The sequence below is a fragment of the Mauremys reevesii genome, linkage group 1 (assembly GCF_016161935.1).
Source record: "Mauremys reevesii isolate NIE-2019 linkage group 1, ASM1616193v1, whole genome shotgun sequence".
NCBI classification, from domain to species: Eukaryota; Metazoa; Chordata; order Testudines; family Geoemydidae; genus Mauremys; species Mauremys reevesii.
Window position 1 is genome coordinate 162,268,480 of NC_052623.1, and position 18,858 is coordinate 162,287,337.

Genomic DNA, 18,858 nt, shown 5'->3' on the forward strand with positions numbered 1-18,858 from the left:
ACAAAATATATCGGAAGGACAGAACAGGTCGTGCAGGGGGAGGAGTGGCACTATATGTTAAAGAAAGTGTAGATTCAAATGAAGTAAAAATCTTAAGCGAATCCACATGTTCCATAGAATCTCTATGGATAGAAATGTTATGCTCTAATAAAAATATAACATTAGGGACCTATTATCGACCACCTGACCAGGACAGTAATAGTGATGATGAAATGTTAAGGGAAATTAGAGAGGCTATCAAAATTAAGAACCCAGTAATAGTGGGGGATTTCAATTATCCCCATATTGACTGGGAACATTTCACTTCAGGACGAAATGCAGAGATAAAATTTCTCGATACTTTAAATGACTGCTTCATGGAGCAGCTGGTATGGGAACCCACAAGCGGAGAGGCAACTCTAGATTTAATCCTGAGTGGAGTGCAGGAGCTGGTCCAAGAGGTAACTATAGCAGGACCGCTTGCAAATAGTGGATAGTTGAATGCAAATAGTTGAATGCAAATAACATTCAACATCCCTGTGGTGGGAAGAACATCTCAACAGCCCAACACTGTGGCATTTAATTTCAAAAGGGGGAACTATGAAAAAATGTGGGGGTTAGTTAAACAAAAGTTAAAAGGTACAGTGACTAAAGTGAAATCCCTGCAAGTTGCATGGGCGCTTTTTAAAGACACCATAATAGAGGCCCAACTTCAATGTATACCCCAAATTAAGAAACACAGTAAAAGAACTAAAAAAGAGCCACCGTGGCTTAATGACCATGTAAAAGAAGCAGTGAGAGATAAAAAGACTTCCTTTAAAAAGTGGAAGTCAAATCCTAGTGAGGCAAATAGAAAGGAGCATAAACACTGCCAAATTAAGTGCAAGAGCATAATAAGAAAAGCCAAAGAGGAATTGAAGAACAGCTAGCCAAAAACTCCAAAGGTAATAACAAAATGTATTTTAAGTACATCAGAAGCAGGAAGCCTGCTAAACAACCAGTGGGGCCCCTTGACGATCAAAATACAAAAGGAGCGCTTAAAGATGCTAAAGTCATTGCGGAGAAACTAAATGGATTCTTTGCTTCAGTCTTCATGGCTGAGGATGTTAGGGAGATTCCCAAACCTGAGCTGGCTTTTGTAGGTGACAAATCTGAGGAACTGTCACAGATTGAAGTGTCACTAGAGGAGGTTTTGGAATTAATTGATAAACTCAACATTAACAAGTCACCGGGACCTGATGGCATTTACTCAAGAGTTCTGAAAGAACTCAAATGTGAAGTTGCAGAACTATTAACTAAGGTTTGTAACCTGTCCTTTAAATTGGCTTTGGTACCCAATGACTGGAAGTTAGCTAAAGTAATGCCAATATTTAAAAAGGGCTCTAGAGGTGATCCCGGCAATTACAGACAGGTAAGTCTAATGTCGGTTCCGGGCAAATTAGTTGAAACAATAGTTAAGAATAAAATTGTCAGACACAGAGAAAAACATAAACTGTTGAGCAATAGTCAACATGGTTTCTGTAAAGGGAAATCGTGTCTTACTAATCTATTAGAGTTCTTTGAAGGGGTCAACAAACATGTGGACAAGGGGGATCCAGTGGACATAATGTACTTAGATTTCCAGAAACCCTTTGACAAGGTCCCTCACCAAAGGCTCTTACGTAAATTAAGCTGTCATGGGATAAAAGGGAAGGTCCTTTCATGGACTGAGAACTGGTTAAAACACAGGGAACAAAGGGTAGGAATTAATGGTAAATTCTCAGAATGGAGAGGGGTAACTAGTGGTGTTCCCCAAGGGTCAGTCCTAGGACCAATCCTATTCAATTTATTCATAAATGATCTGGAGAAAGAAGTAAACAGTGAGGTGGCAAAGTTTGCAGATGATACTAAACTTCTCAAGATAGTTAAGACCAAAGCAGATTGTGAAGAACTTAAAAAAGATCTCACAAAACTAAGTGACTGGGCAACAAAATGGCAAATTAAATTTAATGTGGATAAATGCAAAGTAATGCACATTGGAAAAAATAGCCCCAACTATACATACAATATGATGGGGGCTAATTTAGCTACAACGAGTCAGGAAAAAGATCTTGGAGTCATCATGGCTAGTTTTCTGAAGATGTCCACGCAGTGTGCAGAGGCGGTCAAAAAAGCAAACAGGATGTTAGGAATCATTAAAAAGGGGATAGAGAATAAGACTGAGAATATATTATTGCCCTTATATAAATCCATGGTACGCCCACATCTCAAATACTGTGTACGGATGTGGTCTCCTCACCTCAAAAAAAGATATTCTAGCACTAGAAAAGATTCAGAAAAGGGCAACTAAAATGATTAGGGGTTTGGAGAGGGTCCCATACGAGGAAAGATTAAAGAGGCTAGGACTCTTCAGCTTGGAAAAGAGGAGACTAAGGGGGGATATGATAGAGGTATATAAAATCCTGAGTGATGTTGAGAAAGTGGATAAGGAAAAGTTATTTACTTATTCCCATAATACAAGAACTAGGGGTCACCGAATGAAATTAATAGGCAGCAGGTTTAAAACAAATAAAAGGAAGTTCTTCTTCACGCAGCGCACAGTCAACTTGTGGAACTCCTTACCTGAGGAGGTTGTGAAGGCTAGGACTATAACAGTGTTTAAAAGAGAACTGGATAAATTCATGGTGGTTAAGTCCATAAATGGCTATTAGCCAGGATGGGTAAAGAATGGTGTCCCTAGCCTCTGTTCGTCAGAGGATGGAGATGGATTGCAGGAGAGAGATCACTTGATCATTGACTGTTAGGTTCACTCCCTCTGGGGCACCTGGCATTGGCCACTGTCGGTAGACAGATACTGGGCTAGATGGACCTTTGGTCTGACCCGATACGGCCGTTCTTATGTTCTGTTATTAATGATTGTAATAAAAATGATGATTTTCAGTGAAAATGTATCTTAGTACATTATATCTACATGGAATTTAAATAGTTGGCATGTAATTGCTCAAGCTGGAATTTGGAAACCAGTGTGAACACCCTTACTGACGTAAAAGGTGTCATGGAATCATTAGTGAACACAAGGACCTTTGGTTTTACATTTTTCCTGAAAAACAGCACCTCCTGCAGCACATCATCTCCTAGCACCATGGTAGTCACTAGTTCAGTACTGACTCAAAGGACAGGGTACCATCTACTGATTTATCCACAGTTCTTCCTGCAGCTACCTCACAAGATATTCCATTTTTGTCTTTACCTATTTCAGATTTCACAGGCTGGATTTAAAAGTGGATGGGGTGGACATTTGGTCATCTCCAACTATATTGGCTTAAACAACATTGCTATTTTATTTTTACTTGTCATCTTGTAGACTTTCTATAAGTCTATAATATATAACTAAACTAGTGTTGTATGTGAAGTAAATAAGGCTTTAAAATGTTTCCTCTGGCTGAGTTACTGAAGTCCTCAAATCATGATTTAAAAACTTCAAGTTATAGAGAATCCACCATTTACACTAGTTTAAACCTGCAAGTGACCTGTGTCCCATGCTGCAATATGGAGCTCAGAGAGACCCTGAGCATATGGGCAAGACCCACCAGCCAGACACCTGGGAAAGAATTCTCTGTAGTAACTCAGAGCCCTCCCCATCTAGTGTCCCATCACCAGCCATTGGAGATATCTGCTACTAGCAGTCGCAGATCAGCTACATGCCATTATAAGCAATCTCATCATACCATCCCCTCCATAAACTTATCAAATCTTGAAGCCAGTTAGGATTTTTGCCCCTCACTACTCCCATGCTAAGTCATTGTTTTCCCACATTATTTACCCAAAATATTATGGTCCCCATTCTGAGCAGTGGCTGAGCTGAACTTATTCTGAGCAAGACTGAGTGAGCAGGAGATCACAGATGGCTGTTTGCTACCTTTGCAGCAGCCTGGGTTCAGCTGTAACCTACATCTGGCTCCCTATATTTCCAGAGGCAACAGCGGCAGATGAGAAATAATGCTTCAGCCACAGTTCCTTTCCCCTGGTCACGCCGCTAACACATTCCTTATTCCATAGACTGTAAGACAAGGGACATAAAGTTGGTATGTTGGCAGCATGCCACGCTGGTTCTTCTGTCTGTCTTCCTGCTTTTCCTGAAAAGATTTGAGCCTATGCATTTTCCTTTCCCACATAAATGCCTAGTTCAGAGCTAACTTTAACAGAGTCTGAAATTATAGCAGGAGCTAATGAACCCCAGGAATGACATATTACACCATGCATGACTGTTGTTTTAAAAGACTGAATTTGTAAGAGGCTTGTGACCTTTTGTCATCATTCCTAGCAGTGACGTATGTTGTGTGATCTCTAATGCTTTGAAATGTTGTTTTATTTTATAATAAATACAACTTACTTATTTCTTGCTTTTCTCCTATAATATGCTGTTCAGTTGTTATGGACCCTCTTTGCTATGAAAGTTGTATTATGATTGAAAACATCTTATTTCTGAAACCATATGTAATTTCCTTTCTATGGCAGCAGTTCTAGTTTTTTTTCAGGATAAATGTGTCTGATCTTTTTCTTTTTTTTTTTAATGTGCTTACATTTGTGCCTCTCTGTACAGACTGTAGAGACATCTCGTGGGAAGCCTCTTCTCTTTGTTCATGCTTTACTCTCGAATTCAGTACTTGAATGTAGCTGTATTTTGCAGATAGGCAATTTTGCAATAATTAAGCTTCACGAAAACAAAGAGTCATGTAGAATTCCTTAGATACTCTATGGTTCAGTTTAGCAATAAAATTCCATCTCATCTTATCATAACCTGTTGGTGTTTCACTGTTGCTCAATTGCATCACAGTGCAGATTCTGAAATTCTGAAGGTCAAGTCTTTAAAGATTCAGCAGCAGCCTGGAATTAAATAATACTGATACTGAGTGCAGTGTAGTTTAGTGAACAGAGCACTGGACTGGAAGTCAGAAGCACTGTTATATTCCTAGATCTGCTGCTGGTCTACTGTGTGATTTCGGCAGGTTACTTCACTTCACAGTGTCTCTGTTTCCCCATTCACCTTCTGACAAAAAGACCCAGTCTCTGATCCAAAGAGCTTACAATCTGTGTGTAACTATGACAAGAAAAGAGAAAATAGAAAGATGAGGCAGGGGGAATGTAGGTCAGATGTTACAAACGGAGCTGGGTGAGTAACTGACTTTTTTGGTTCACTGGTGGTTCCAAAAAAAATAAAAATAAACTTGTTTGGGTCTAACAAAATATTTCCCCCCTCCTAACCACCAGGCTATAGGCGTGTGTGTGTGTGTACACATGTGCTTCAAAGCAGGTGTCATAACTATAAAGGGAAGGGTAACAACTCTCCTGTATACAATACTATAAAATCCCTCCTGGCCAGATGCACCAAAATCCTTTTACCTGTAAAGGGTTATGAAGCTCAGGTAACCTGGCTGACACCTGACCCAAAGGACCAATAAGGGGACAAGATACTTTCAGATCTGGTGGGGAGGGGAGGGTTGTGTTTGTTTAGGGGTTGTTCACTCTTGGGACTAAGAGGGACCAGACATCAATCCATGTTCTCCAAATCTTTCTGAATAAATCTCTCATATTTCAAACTTGTAAGTAATAGCCAGGCAAGGCATATTAGTTTATCTTTGTTTTTATCAACTTATGAATGTCCCTTTGCTAGAGGGAGGTATCCCTGTTTTGCTGTAACTTTGAAACTAAGGCTAGAGGGGGTTCCTCTGGGCTCTTTGAATCTGATTACCCTGTGAAGTTATTTTCCATCCTGATCTTACAGAGATGATTTTTACCTTTTCTTTTTAATGAAACCCTTCTTTTAAGAACCTGTCTGATTTTTCCATTGTCCAAAGATCCAGGGGTTTGGGTCTTTGATCACTTTGTAACCAATTGGTTAGGATATTATTCTCAAGCTTCCCCAGGAAAGGGGGTATAAGGGCGTGGGGGGATATTTTGGGGAAAGAGGAACTCCAAGTGGTCCTTTCCCTGTTTCTTGTTAAATCACTTGGTGGTGGCAGAGTACCAGGTTTTAACCTAAGCTGGTAGGAATAAGCTTAGGGGGCTTTCATGCAGGTCCCACATCTGTACCCTAGAGTTCAGAGTGGGGAAGGAACCCTGACAGCAGGAATTTGAATCTGGGTCTCCTATACTCCAGATGAATACCCTAACCATTGGGCTATTGGATGTAAGGATATCACCTCCTCTTCTCTGAATCTAGCCCTCCTGCCTCAATTTTTTGTCTGAAACTATTCTGCAAATTCACGTTGAATTCACTAATAGTTTCAGTTGACCCAAATCTGCATTATTATTTTTTGGTGAATAAACTATTTGTCCAAAAAAAAAGTGTTTGTGTACATGTGTATATATACATATACACACTATGTAAAAGTAACTGATTGTTTAGAAACTCTTTATCATACTCACACAAGTCATCCCATTGACTTCAGAATTTGACCTTCAATGAAAAAATACAAAACACAGTCGCAAAAAAAATTGACACACTTTCCACTTACCAATCAAATTGTTTTGTTTTTTAAGTTTTAATTCAGAGTTAAATGTTGACATAATTAACTAAGAGTTAATTTTACAGTAGCACTTGGGTAACTTGCACTGCTAATGTGAGATCCTTGGATTTATAGACAGAAGAATATCAAGTAGGATTAGGGAGGTGGTAGTACCTCTGTCTGCAGCATCAGTGAGACCGTTATTGGAATATTGTTTCTCATTCTTGTATCTGTCCTTCAAAAAGGATGTTGAAGAATTGGAGAGGGTTTGGAAAAGGACTACAAGAATAGTTTGAGGAAGTCTGAAAAATTTGCCTTACTGTGAGAACTAAAGATTAGCAATCTAATGAGTTTATCAAAGAGAAGGCTAAGAAGTTACTTGATCATAGACTATAAGTACCTGTATAGGGAGAAGACTTCTGAAAATAGAGAGCTCTTTAATCTAGCAGGCAACCACATAAGATCCAATGGCTGGAAATTGAAGCTAGACAAATTCATACTGGAAATAAGGTGCACATTTTTAACAGTGAAAATACTTAACCCATTAAAACAACTTACCTAGAGACATGGAGCAGTCATGTGTGGTCTTTAAATCAAGATTAGATAGCTTTCTAAAAGTTATGCTGTAGCTCAGATAGAAGTTATGGGTTTGATGCAGGAATCACTAACAATGTTATGACCTATGTTATACAGGAGGTCATACTAGATGATCATAATGGTCCACTCTGGCCTTAAAACTAAAACAAGTTCCTGTTGCTGTTTCTCCATCCTTCCTCCGTTTTCCTCCTTCATCTTAGTTTTTCATCCACCTTACTGTGTCTTACTAAGGTTGTAAACTCTTTGGGGTATGAACTGTGTTTTACTATATGGCTGTACAACATCGACAGCTATGATGCTTCTGAGCACTATTGTGATGTATGTCTGGCTATTGTCAAACACAGGATATTGTGGGCCACTGGAGTGATGCAATATGGTAGTTCCTATGTTAAATAGTAAATAATATTAAAATATAGGGCAGGGTCACTTTATTATTTCATTACCTGCTCATATATTTGAAAATACTTTGAATGTTCCTTTTTTCTAAAACGATGGAATATTTGCTTCTGTGTAAATATTTCTTGTTCTGTCAGCCAGTATGACACGAGACTTGCATTGTGCAAAACATAATGCTGTAATAGTTTTTTTTTCCTGACCTAGAGTGAACATCTTCTCAAAGGCTGATTTTGATATATGATCCATGTCAGCTCAAAGGACTTGTCTTCACTACCAGCTAAATCAGCACTGCTGTAATCGATGCAGCAGGCATCGATTTAGCAGGTCTGGTGAATACACGATAAGTCAATGGCAGAGCACTCTCCCGTCAACTTCAGTACTCCACCTCCCCAAAAGATGGAAGCTATGTTGATGGAAGTTCATCTTCCATTGACATGGTGCAGTGTAGACACTGCTGTAAGTCAATCTAAGCTACGCCAATTTAAGTTACATATTAAGTTACAAGTTAGATTGACTTACCTTGTTAGTGTAGACCAGGCTAAAGAGAGCTCTCCAGAGCAGACACCATCCAATCTGTCTCACTATATTTAAAATAGTTACTCTTGTGATCTAAATTAGTGTTCACTGGGAATAGAGTTGAGACTACCAAACTCATGTCATCCATATGAAGTTAAATTCGTACCATGATTCCAGAAATAAATGGAGATAGTGTTGTATACATCCAGATAAAAATCTATTTCAGAAAGTTTCTGAATGCAAAGGTTCTGCAATTGGTACAATTTGACTCCTGAACCTAATTTTCTAGTGTCCTCTTAGGACTGTAGCAATGTTACTTCTGGTAAGTATAATTTGCAAGGCAAATTTCCTTTGTCAAGCTGTGACCTGATGTAAGTCAGAGGAATTTCACATCATCTAGGTTTCCCTTTTAACTATCATCCCCCTCTTTGACTTGGGAAGTTATAATATCTAAGAGCCCAAGGAAGGTCATGCTCTGTGCATATGTCAAGTTTAATTGCAATCCAACACTTCATTCTTGACTTTTCTTACCCTCAAAACAGACAGGTAGAAAGACTGTGCCTAATATCACAATTAACTGTACTGAGGCAATTATGCTGGAAGACTAATGGTGATGGTGGTGATAGTGCAAAAGTAACTGCCTTTTTCTCCAGAAAAGGGAGGCAAAAATGATAGGATTGTACATACAGACCATCTTTTCACACTGAAGTACATAATAATGCAATTTAGTTCAGTCTTGTCAGGTTGAGGAGGTATTAAAAAAAATAATGCACACATAGCTTGTCTGACAGCCCAGCCACTAATGGAGTAAGTGACAATGGCTTTTTGCTCACTGCACACCAGGGAGTGCCTGGAAACTTTGTGAAAATAAATGGAAATCCAGTGGTATTCAGATTCCCGAGGGAGCTGAGGGACCAGTGGTGTGTCTTTGTAAGATAAATGATAAGAGTAGACTTGTACCAGTGAGGGAATGCAAAATAAATAAGTAAAAATTGCTATAAAGGAAAATTAGGATTTCTGCGTTCACAGTGTAGATGTGATAATATGGTTTGTCTATTTTATAATATGGCAACATTCCAAATTAGAGGTTGTTAGCCATGGAAAAATAGCAAATAATTCATTTCTATTTAAATGGCTTTGTGTTGCAGATGATGGACAGCATCAGGACAAGATTTAGTGGCCTGATTTGAGCTAACTGGTTTAGACAGCCAGTGGTTGTGGATTCAATTTGGAACAAAATAAATAAAATAAACAAATTTGACAGGCTGACTTTAGCTGCTGCTGAAACATTTCAGAGCTTATGAATCTGCAGCTTAATAAAAATATTTTTATATGTGAAAGCAGAAATTTTGCCCCCAAAGAAGCAGAAAACTGTACTTGGGGATGATTGCCACCATGTGGGGGGTTCGAGCTCTGATCCAACAGTTTGAAAGGGCTCTATTGTTCTTGCTAGGCTTAAAGGGCTAGGAGGGATAATTTAGCATCCAGCACTTTTATGGTTTCCCAAGATTTATTGAATTCAGCATTCAAAGGTGAAAAAGCCTGCATTGAATTCTATTATAAAACTTGATATGTGTATGTGACAGAGAGTTGTCACCTCAGGTACCTAAATGATGTTATTTTCCTTCTTCCTTGGACGAAGGGGGCAAAGTTGATTCACATAGACCTAAATACATCCATCAAAAGGGAAGGTTGGATGAACAGGCTTGATATAGCTTGGAGACAGCCTGCCTTTTCTAAAAACAAGGCTCTGGACTTGATAGGAATAGGTTTAAAAACATTATAGAAGAAAATCTGCTTTTTACTATTTTATATTCTGAAACATTCCAAATCTATATGCTTGTGACTATGGATTTTATTTTGTCATATATTATCTTGGAATAATCCAGCTCATACTGCAAAATGCAGTTTTTCTTTCAATTAATTGCAAATAATACTTCCTTTCCTGCCAGGCTTTCACCACATTGCCATGGGGTTTGATATTGAATAATGCCTGTATTCTGGTTACAACACTGATAAATCTCTGAAGTAAATTACAGAATAGCTCACATTTCTCAGTGTGAGGAATGCATAATTATTACTTGAAAATCTAATCACACTGTACCAACTCTAATCAAAATGGATCATCTCCCTTTGCTAGAAATGATAGTTTATATAAACTATATTGACAATTAATATTATCCAATTGCAAGGAATTGGAATAAACTCCTTCACCCCCAGAGTAAACACAAGGGCCATATATTCTACTGGCTCAACTCCACTGAGGTCAATGGAGTCACACTAGCAGAAAATTTGGCCAAAGCTCCTTATTTTGTCATCTGTCCATACGCATCACCCTTATTTAAATCTTTGAGAGTTCTGCAGGCAGATTAAGGACTATGTCCTAGCTAATATACAAATGTTATGGTATGTTATTGCACCATGTGGGGAGGCCAGTAGAATTTAATTTGATAAGCTTAAATGGTAAGTCACCATAACTGCTCCTATAATACGTCACCATTGAACCCATTGGACTCATAAATGTGTCTAATTTTTATGGCATTATTAGTAACATATCTATAGAAAGTCTACATCAATCCTGAGCAAGAACAGATGCTGGGTTGGGTAAGAACTGCACAAAAGAAATGCAGTGCTTTTAAAAATACAATGTTTACCACTGAAAGGGTCAGAATTTGCCAAATAGTCTAGGATAAAGGTATCTCAAAGGCCTGGTCTACACTATGGGGGGGGGGTCGAACTAAGGTACGCGACTTCAGCTACGCGAATAGCGTAGCTGAAGTCGAACTACCTTAGTTCGAATTTCCTACCTGTTCAGATGCCGCGGGATCGAACTCTGCGGCTCCCCCATCGACTCCGCCACCGCCGTTCGCAGTGGTGGAGTTCCGGAGTCGATGGGAGCGCGTTCGGAGTTCGCGTTATATTAGACGCGATAGTTTGAACTCCGAGAAGTCGAACTCTTCGCGTCGACCCGGTGGGTAAGTATGGACCTACCCAAAGAGTTGTACCTGGTTGCATTTTAATTTTAACAGACTGATTTAAGAGACCTTTGATTTATACTTTGGTATTTCTTGGAAGTCAACCAAACTCACTTTAACGGATAAATATTTATATAAATTCACCCACAAATCCATAATGTTTTTATTTTATTCTCTACCTTAATTTCAATCAATATATTTTATTTACCTAATAATCATCTTTTTTTTTTCTTGGTTAACTTTGTCCATCTCACTAAAATTTTCTCATATACAGTATATATAAAGTATATTTGAGAGATGATTTATTCTGAAGTGGATCAGAAGAACATAGAGGCTCCAATTCTATTATCATTATGTTTTTCATTATTAAATCAACATTATAATCAATAATTAAAGTATGACTTAAAGAGTTACACATTTCAGGTTACATGTGTTGATCAACTGAATCCTCATCTAATCCAATCTGTCTGTGGTGTGTGAGACATCCATTACCTTGGTAGCCAAGAACCCCTACCCCCATTCTTCTCTCACATGCATTCTGCATTATGCTCTCCCTTCTATCTGATGTCCTGTTCGGAGTATGGCACACACATGAAGCTTTGAAAATGGATTTTGTTTTGCTTGACTACTGTATGTGCCCGTAGACATTCATATTTACTGCAGACTAATTAACAGAGCTGTGCAGCTTTTAGTTGGTTTATACCAACTTGTGTCATGTCGCAGAGTGCAAGGATCCCTTTTCTTCTGTCATCCATTCATTAGGGCCTAGAATGCCACAGTGGTTGTTCTCAGTTCCTACTGCGACTTATTTTGATCTGTAAGATCCTCTTTTAAGGTAAAGACTAAATCTTAATTTGGGCCAGCAAGGCTCTAACTTTTCCCCTCAAACTATTTCACACAGAGGGTAAAAAAACCACCCCACCCCCCGAATGACAAAAGTTTTACTGATGAAAAGTGTTGGTGTGAACAGCGCATTGTCCGTAGGAGCGCTGTCCTGCTGACAAAGCCGCTGCCGCTTGGAAAAGGGGGGGGGGAGTTTTTTGTTTGCAGGAGAGCTCTCTCTTGCCGACAAACAGCAGCTACAGTGTGTGCCTTTTAGCGGCACTGCTGTAGCAGCACAGCTGTGTCGCTAAAAGGTGCATAGTGTAGACAACGCCTTAGAGTTTATAGGTGAACTATAGAAAGGATGATCTTGTAGTTAAAGAAGTGAGCTGCCACTCATAAGCTCTGGGTTCAGTTCCCCCACACTGTCACAAACTCCTATGACCTTGAACAAGTCACTTAGTGCCATTTTTTATTGGTATTAAGCCATCTAAAGATTTTAGATTGGTGCCTAGGGGGATTTTCAAAACTGCTTACACAGGTTTGGTACCTAACTAGAACCATGGGAGTTTAGTTGCCTAACCTGCTTAGACACTTTTGAAAATCCCACTAGATATCTGTCTGAATCTTTAAGTGCTTGAATACATTGGAAAATCTGTCCTTTAGTCTTTATGTGCTTCAGTTCCCCTTCTGTACAACACCTACCACTGTGGTGTGCTGATCTCTCTGGGGACTTCTATCTTACAAACAATAGATAGTAAAAAACCTCTGCTTTAGAATTTTGTACTACACTGGAATTGCTTCCTTTCCTTTTCCGATAGTAGACTGGGCAATGAAACACCCCATGTATATCTCTGGATTATTTTCTAATGAAGTAAGGTTTTTCCATAATATCTTGATTCTGACAATTTTTTCAGTGTGTGGAATATTAAAATATTACTAGCTAACTGAAAAGGGTAATTACTGTATTTATTACAATTTGCTTAGGAACCTGACAGAACAGTGGTGCAGTAGGTGTCATCGTGCAATTAGTAACATCAATAACTTTATATTACCTATTATACTGTTGTAATAGCAATATTAACTCAGCTAAGAATCAATTGGCAAGCCCTCAGCCTTTCAGTTTAACTTTTACCTTTATGCAGTTGCCTTTCCTATGCTATTTTTATAGAATATATCACTTTCTACACTTTTTTTAATAGCCCTAACATAGGCAATTCATATAGGTTTCAATATTTACCCATTATACTAATCTTCTCCCAAGTGCATACTCAAGACAAATGTGGTGGCCGTTGTTTAGTACCCCTATATTCTACATAATTGTCGCAGCTTTAACTATGTCATAAAAAGAAGGGAAAAAAGAGAGGAAAAACATTAAAGAAGGAGAAGAGAAGAGAAGAGCAAGCACATAAATTCTTTGTGAAAGAGAGGCCAATAAGCAGTTATATTTGGAGAATGATTGTTTTCCATTAGTCAATTCAAAGTCTATTCTGGCATTAATAAAATAAAAATAAAACCAGAACAAAATATGTTTTTTTTTCTGGTCTCGGGTCATTCAATGACATCTATTTTTGAAAGAGGCTGTGTAACAAGCTGACAAGGATTTTCCTTTAGCTCACCTTATTAGCAAGTGTTGGAGCCCAGCAGAGAGTTGCAGTTTTATTACTCAGTGGGGCAGGTCTAGCTTCTTACACATGAACCTGAATGTAAGGGAGATAGATATTTCCCTCCAGGAGATGGGTTGATGGTGTGAGGCCTGAGGGAAGGGACCTTAGGAAAAGCCAAGCCTTGGTGAAATACATAGGCTGAGATGTATGCAATGTACAGTTTTGGAATTAACCTTTCTGTTTACAAAGCCAGGCCCCAGGAGGGGTGATGTTTTAACTTTACAACTAATATGTAGAGTTTGTTTGGAGCTGGGTGGGAATTACACCCAGTGGATACTGCACAGGTCTGGGAGTCAGGAGTATTGGGTTCAAGTATCAGAGGAGTAGCCGTGTTAGTCTGGTTCTGTAAAAGCAGCAAAGAATCCTGTGGCACCTTATAGACTAACAGACGTTTTGCAGCATGAGCTTTCGTGGGTGAATACCCACTTCGTTGGATGCAAGTATTGGGTTGAAATCTTTGCCCCACTTAAGTGAAGGGCAAATTCTTATTCAGGGGCGGCTCTAGACACCAGCGCGCCAAGCAGGCGCGTGGGGCGGCCGTTTCCCGGGGGGGCGGCATTTGGCTCCGGTGGAGCTCCCGCCGGCATGCCTGCGGCAGCTCCACCAGAGCCCGGGACGAGCGGACCTGCCGCAGGCAGGACTGCGGCGGGTCCCGTCTTCCCGCGGCTCCGGTTGAGCTCCCGCAGTCCTGCCTGCGGCAGGTCCGCTCGTCCCGGGCTCCGGTGGACCTGCCGCAGGCATGCCGGCGGGAGCTCAACTGGAGCCGCGGGAAGAGGGGACCTGCCGCGGGACCGGGGAAGGGCGGCGCAGCGCTCCCCGCTGCTTGGGGCAGCCTACTTTCTAGAGCCGCCCCTGTTCTTATTGACTTCAGTTGGGCGAGAATTTGGATTTCACTCTTAGCAGGTGTTATAAATACTACGAACAGTTCACTGCCTGATCTTAGGTCAGTCACTTAGACCGAATCCTGCAAACTGCTCCATGCTGGTGGGCCCATTGATTAGAATGGTCTCTTTAAAGGTCATCTAGAGAGGCAGTTGTGGCAGAATGGTTTGTGCTGTCTTAACTTATCTGTTTTATCCAAAGAAGTCCTGAAAGATGTTTTGGCTTTGTAATGTTTTTGTTTTACTTCGTTTGTTTTTTTTTAAATGAAAATTAAGATCTTATATTTTTTACCTTGTTTTTCCTGGAAGTCTCTATAGCTGAGTGGAAAACTGATAAGTTTATGGCATCATTGACTATGTTGAAGTGAACACTGATTGAGAAGGAAGTGATTTTTGGTCACACTGCTTGAAACCTTTTGGGTTTTGTTTTCTTTTTAAGAACTCTTGGGGAACTTAAATGCCTGAATAAACATCAGGGGAAAAAAGTTTTCTTGTTAAAGATTCAAAACTCTTTCTGCTGCAGGTAAGAGCTGAATCAGCCCCCAAACCACATCTTGGGTCTTCCAAGAAAGACCTACAGCAAAACAGGGAGGATCAGCTTTGACATTTGTCATATTTGTAAGCTACAAAATAAATAAATCCTGCTAGGCTTCCTTTACGCATTGTAAAAGAGTGCACACACAAAAGGCACAAAATGTTTTTTTCACCCTTTCTCTTCATATTACTACTTTAAAAAGGAAAACATTACTCCCTCTTGACCTGAGTACTGCTCCATCCCACAATCTATGTGGGTTAATGGTTAACAGTGCAAAGTTCACATAAATATATAAAAGATACATAACACTTTAATAAAACAGTCCTTTATTAGTATTGTCATTTGATCAGTCCTTGAATTAAGAGAGGGTGGCAAAGAATTTAAATTGGTCTGATATTTCTTTAATCACGGGGAAAAAACTTGCTGTCTTCACAGCTGAGCCAGAGGTAACTGGGAAAGGGTATGTGCGTTCCAATCTTAGAGAGACAATCTGCTTAATATTTTTAATATGTTCTGGTTTAGTCACTAATGCTTTTGGTACATAAACACTGTCCGTAAACGTCCACGAGTCTTCTTTAGAAGAATAAGGTACAATAATAAACAATTTTAATGTGTTTTTTTACTAGAGACACATTTTATTTGTACATGCTACTCAGTTAATATTTTTTTTCTAGTCGATGCATTCAAATTGCCAGATCACTAAGACATGATTATTTGAGATAATAACTTAACCGCAAAGGCTAGAACGTAATCAGATACCTTCAGAGTTGACAGACACCTACAATGTTTATTTAGATTAAGTTGGCTGGATCTGGATTTATTTCCTTTTCATGTTACTGGACCAGATAAATCAGACAATCCTAACCAAAATACACTTCACAATTATCTATAAACATGTTATCCCTAGGATTACATCAAAGAACGCACTATAAATTATTCAATGTGTAACTCTCATTTGGCGTTTACCAGCTTCTGGGTCTCTGGACTGAGCTTCAGAGCCCTCTGACATGTTTGAAGTCAGGTTTGGGGGTAGAATAGCCTTTACCCCTGCTGAGGTCAGTAGGCAAGTTTCTGCATGGAGTTATAGGGACAGGCAGTTTTCTGGGCCAATGATGAGCCAGGGCTACTCAGCCCTTCTGTAGGCAGGGACAGCCTGACAAAGAGACTAATTTTAATTTCAGATTTTGAGCTGTGTGTTTGGGAATTGGGAGCTTACAGAGAATCAGAATAGCCCAGAGTGTCTCTGATTAACTCCCCCTCCCCACAAAGTGTGTCTTTGAACTACTGTGGGATCTAGTGCATGGGTCAAGAAGTTCCAGCCCCACAAATGCCAGCACCCAGTGTAGCAGAGATGTGATCTGGTGCTGGCTACCAAGAGGCAATCGAAAGTTCTACAGCAGTCCAGACCAGGGAGCCAGGAGAGGAACCTGTCCCACCAGGGCAAAGACATTGTAAAAAGACACATTTTGTTGTGTGTTTAAGCTAGCCAACGTTCACAGCACTGCAGCACTCATCTCTGGACTCACTCTCAACATACCACCTGCCTGGGGAGGAAGCAGGGAGGTAGCTGGGGTTGGGAAGAGTTGAGCGTTGGGAGGTGGGGAGTTAGTTGATTTGTTGATGTTTTAATACTTATTAGTTAACCCTAACCCTTTCCCAGATCCTATTTTCCTGCTCCCAACAAAGTCCACCTTTGTTTTACTGTTATTTTTGGGTGTGTCATTTCTTTGCTGGGGTTTGTGTTGATGTACTTTATTGTTTTTTGTGTACTGGGTTTTATACTCCTGGCTAGCAGTGGTAGCATTATTAATTTTCCCAATGGACACCACCCATGTATTCCAGCCACAGTGAGAAGTCACCTTGGGTGGAGGCACCAGGTGTCACAAAAAAGACCCCAGGACCCAGCCCATGTGAGGAGGGAAGAAGCCACTCCAAGTAGCAAACACCAGGGAGGAAACGTGAGCCTCAGGAGAGGGGTTCCAAATGGATTGTACAGTTTGTTTGCCAATTATCCTTACTACTGCTTTTCTTTAGCCATTCATATACTTAAAATAAAAAAAAATCAAAGAAGATATTTGATCTAAAACATTCATGCATGTGTCATAAGTTCTGACCTTATCAAGGAAATTATTTTGATCATTTAAAGGTTTGTTTGGCATGTTACTGGACCTGTACCATAAGTATTTCTCTTTATGTGTAACTTTATTAGTGAACATGAAAGAAGTACCAGATTGCATATCAGCTTCCAAAAAATGACATTGTTTAAATTCATGTATAGGAACCAGATTGAGACTATTATTTCCCAGAGTCTGTTTATTCACAAGATATTTAAAAGCAGTTTTGTGGGCCTGATTCTCATTTATACGAAGACCCGTTTACACAACTTTGGCCCTTGGGTTACACCCTATCACCCTCAGTGGTGATATTTGTGCAGACCTATTGTAGGGACAAACCTTTTCTAATAGATAACATTAGATATTATGTTTACATGTGTGTGACTGAACTATTCAATTCATAGCTTTTCTTTTTTAATATCTGAAATGTCTTTAATCAGGATAAAGATACATGGCTATCTACAGAAAAGTATGATGTTCCAGAAGAGAAACTGCAGAGTAATTTGTGGTGAGATGTAGATCCTGCCAAACCCCGTGACCACCATTTTGGATTTCTTTTAGCTGCTGCGTAGACTGAGAACATGAATAAGTAACCTTTTATAAAGTGTTTTCATTGGTCGATCCTAATGTTAAACACTAAACATTCAAGCAAACCTTAGGGGCTAGTTTATTGCCAACTCCTGCAGACTATATTGGGTGGGATTCAGTTGATGCAACTAAAATAAGATCCCCTTTAGCTTGTCCTGCTATTTTATTCAGTACATAGCCAGTCCTGCAATGACTTTGCCCAAGACCATAGGGTAAGATTTTTAAAAGTGTCTCTGTTCCACTCAGTGTTGCAACGCCTAACATACTTAGAAGCCTAAAGGACAATTTTGGAAGTAACTTAGGTGCCGAAGTCCTAGTAGCTTTCAATGAAACTTGGGGTCATCTTTGTCCAAAAACATTGATTCATGAAAACTGAAACTGTGTGAAAAAAAATGTGGGCTTGATGAATTTTCTGACTCAAAAAGTTGTGGAGGAAAAGTTTTGAAATTGTTGAAACATTTCATTTTGAGATTTTTCAAAATGAAAATTTCATGTTTTTTTTACTGTTTGAAATAACTTTGTTTCAAAATTGTATCTATTAGAATGAAAAAAGGTTTAACAAAGTAGAAATCTAAATGAAACATTTCAATTGACCTAAAATGAAAAAAAAATGTTTTCTGGTTTGTGAATATTTCAGATTTTGACTTTTCATCCTGATTTGAGATGGAAAAAAAAATTCAAACTCTCAAACATTTTCATGGGATGGAAAAACAATTCCCTGCCTATCTCTTTTAAAAGTCTAGGCCACAGTCTCATTGTTTCCATCTTAACGTACCAGCTTTAAAACAACTAACCCTGTGGACTGAACCAGAGACTAATCCTTGCTTGGCTCTGAAATTAAAGTATACTCTCATGGACATAATCTGAGTGTTTTAGGAATGCAGGCATACTGTTAAAACCTTGCCTAGCATGTTCTATGGCATTATAAAGCAGGTTTCACTGACAGTGGTTATCATGGTTCAGGGCAACTGGACCTTTATTTCTGCCTTGTGGTCCACCAAGGGCACCGATTCTAGACTCTTGGTTCCTCAGATGTCACCTCTCTTGGACGGAAAGAGATCCATATCTCTCTCCCTTCTGACTGGGGTTTTCCAGGCTGCACAGTTCCCTGCCTATACTGTGTTATTCCCAACAAGCCAAACTGCCTAAATAGGCTAGTATCTGTGCTTTGCCTTCTCCTTAGAGCAGGGGCTCTCAAACTGGGAGTAGGGACTCCTCAAGGGGTCGCAAGGTTATTACATGGGGGTCACCAGGGGCGGCTCCAGGCCCCAGCACACCAAGCTCGTGCTTGGGGCGGCAA

At 39.6% G+C, this 18,858-nt stretch overlaps 1 protein-coding gene and 1 long non-coding RNA gene across 3 annotated transcripts in view; one reads left to right on the top strand and one right to left on the bottom strand.

The window, feature by feature from the left end:
- Window positions 1-18,858, top strand: part of DSCAM (DS cell adhesion molecule) — a 627,413-nt gene that overhangs the window by 141,490 nt on the left and 467,065 nt on the right. The window lies entirely within an intron of this gene.
- Window positions 4,503-7,290, bottom strand: LOC120390884. Its single transcript, XR_005591166.1, has 3 exons — window positions 7,026-7,290; window positions 6,388-6,418; window positions 4,503-5,059 (listed from the first exon to the last, which is right to left on the bottom strand). It is a non-coding gene; the product is annotated as an uncharacterized LOC120390884 (long non-coding RNA).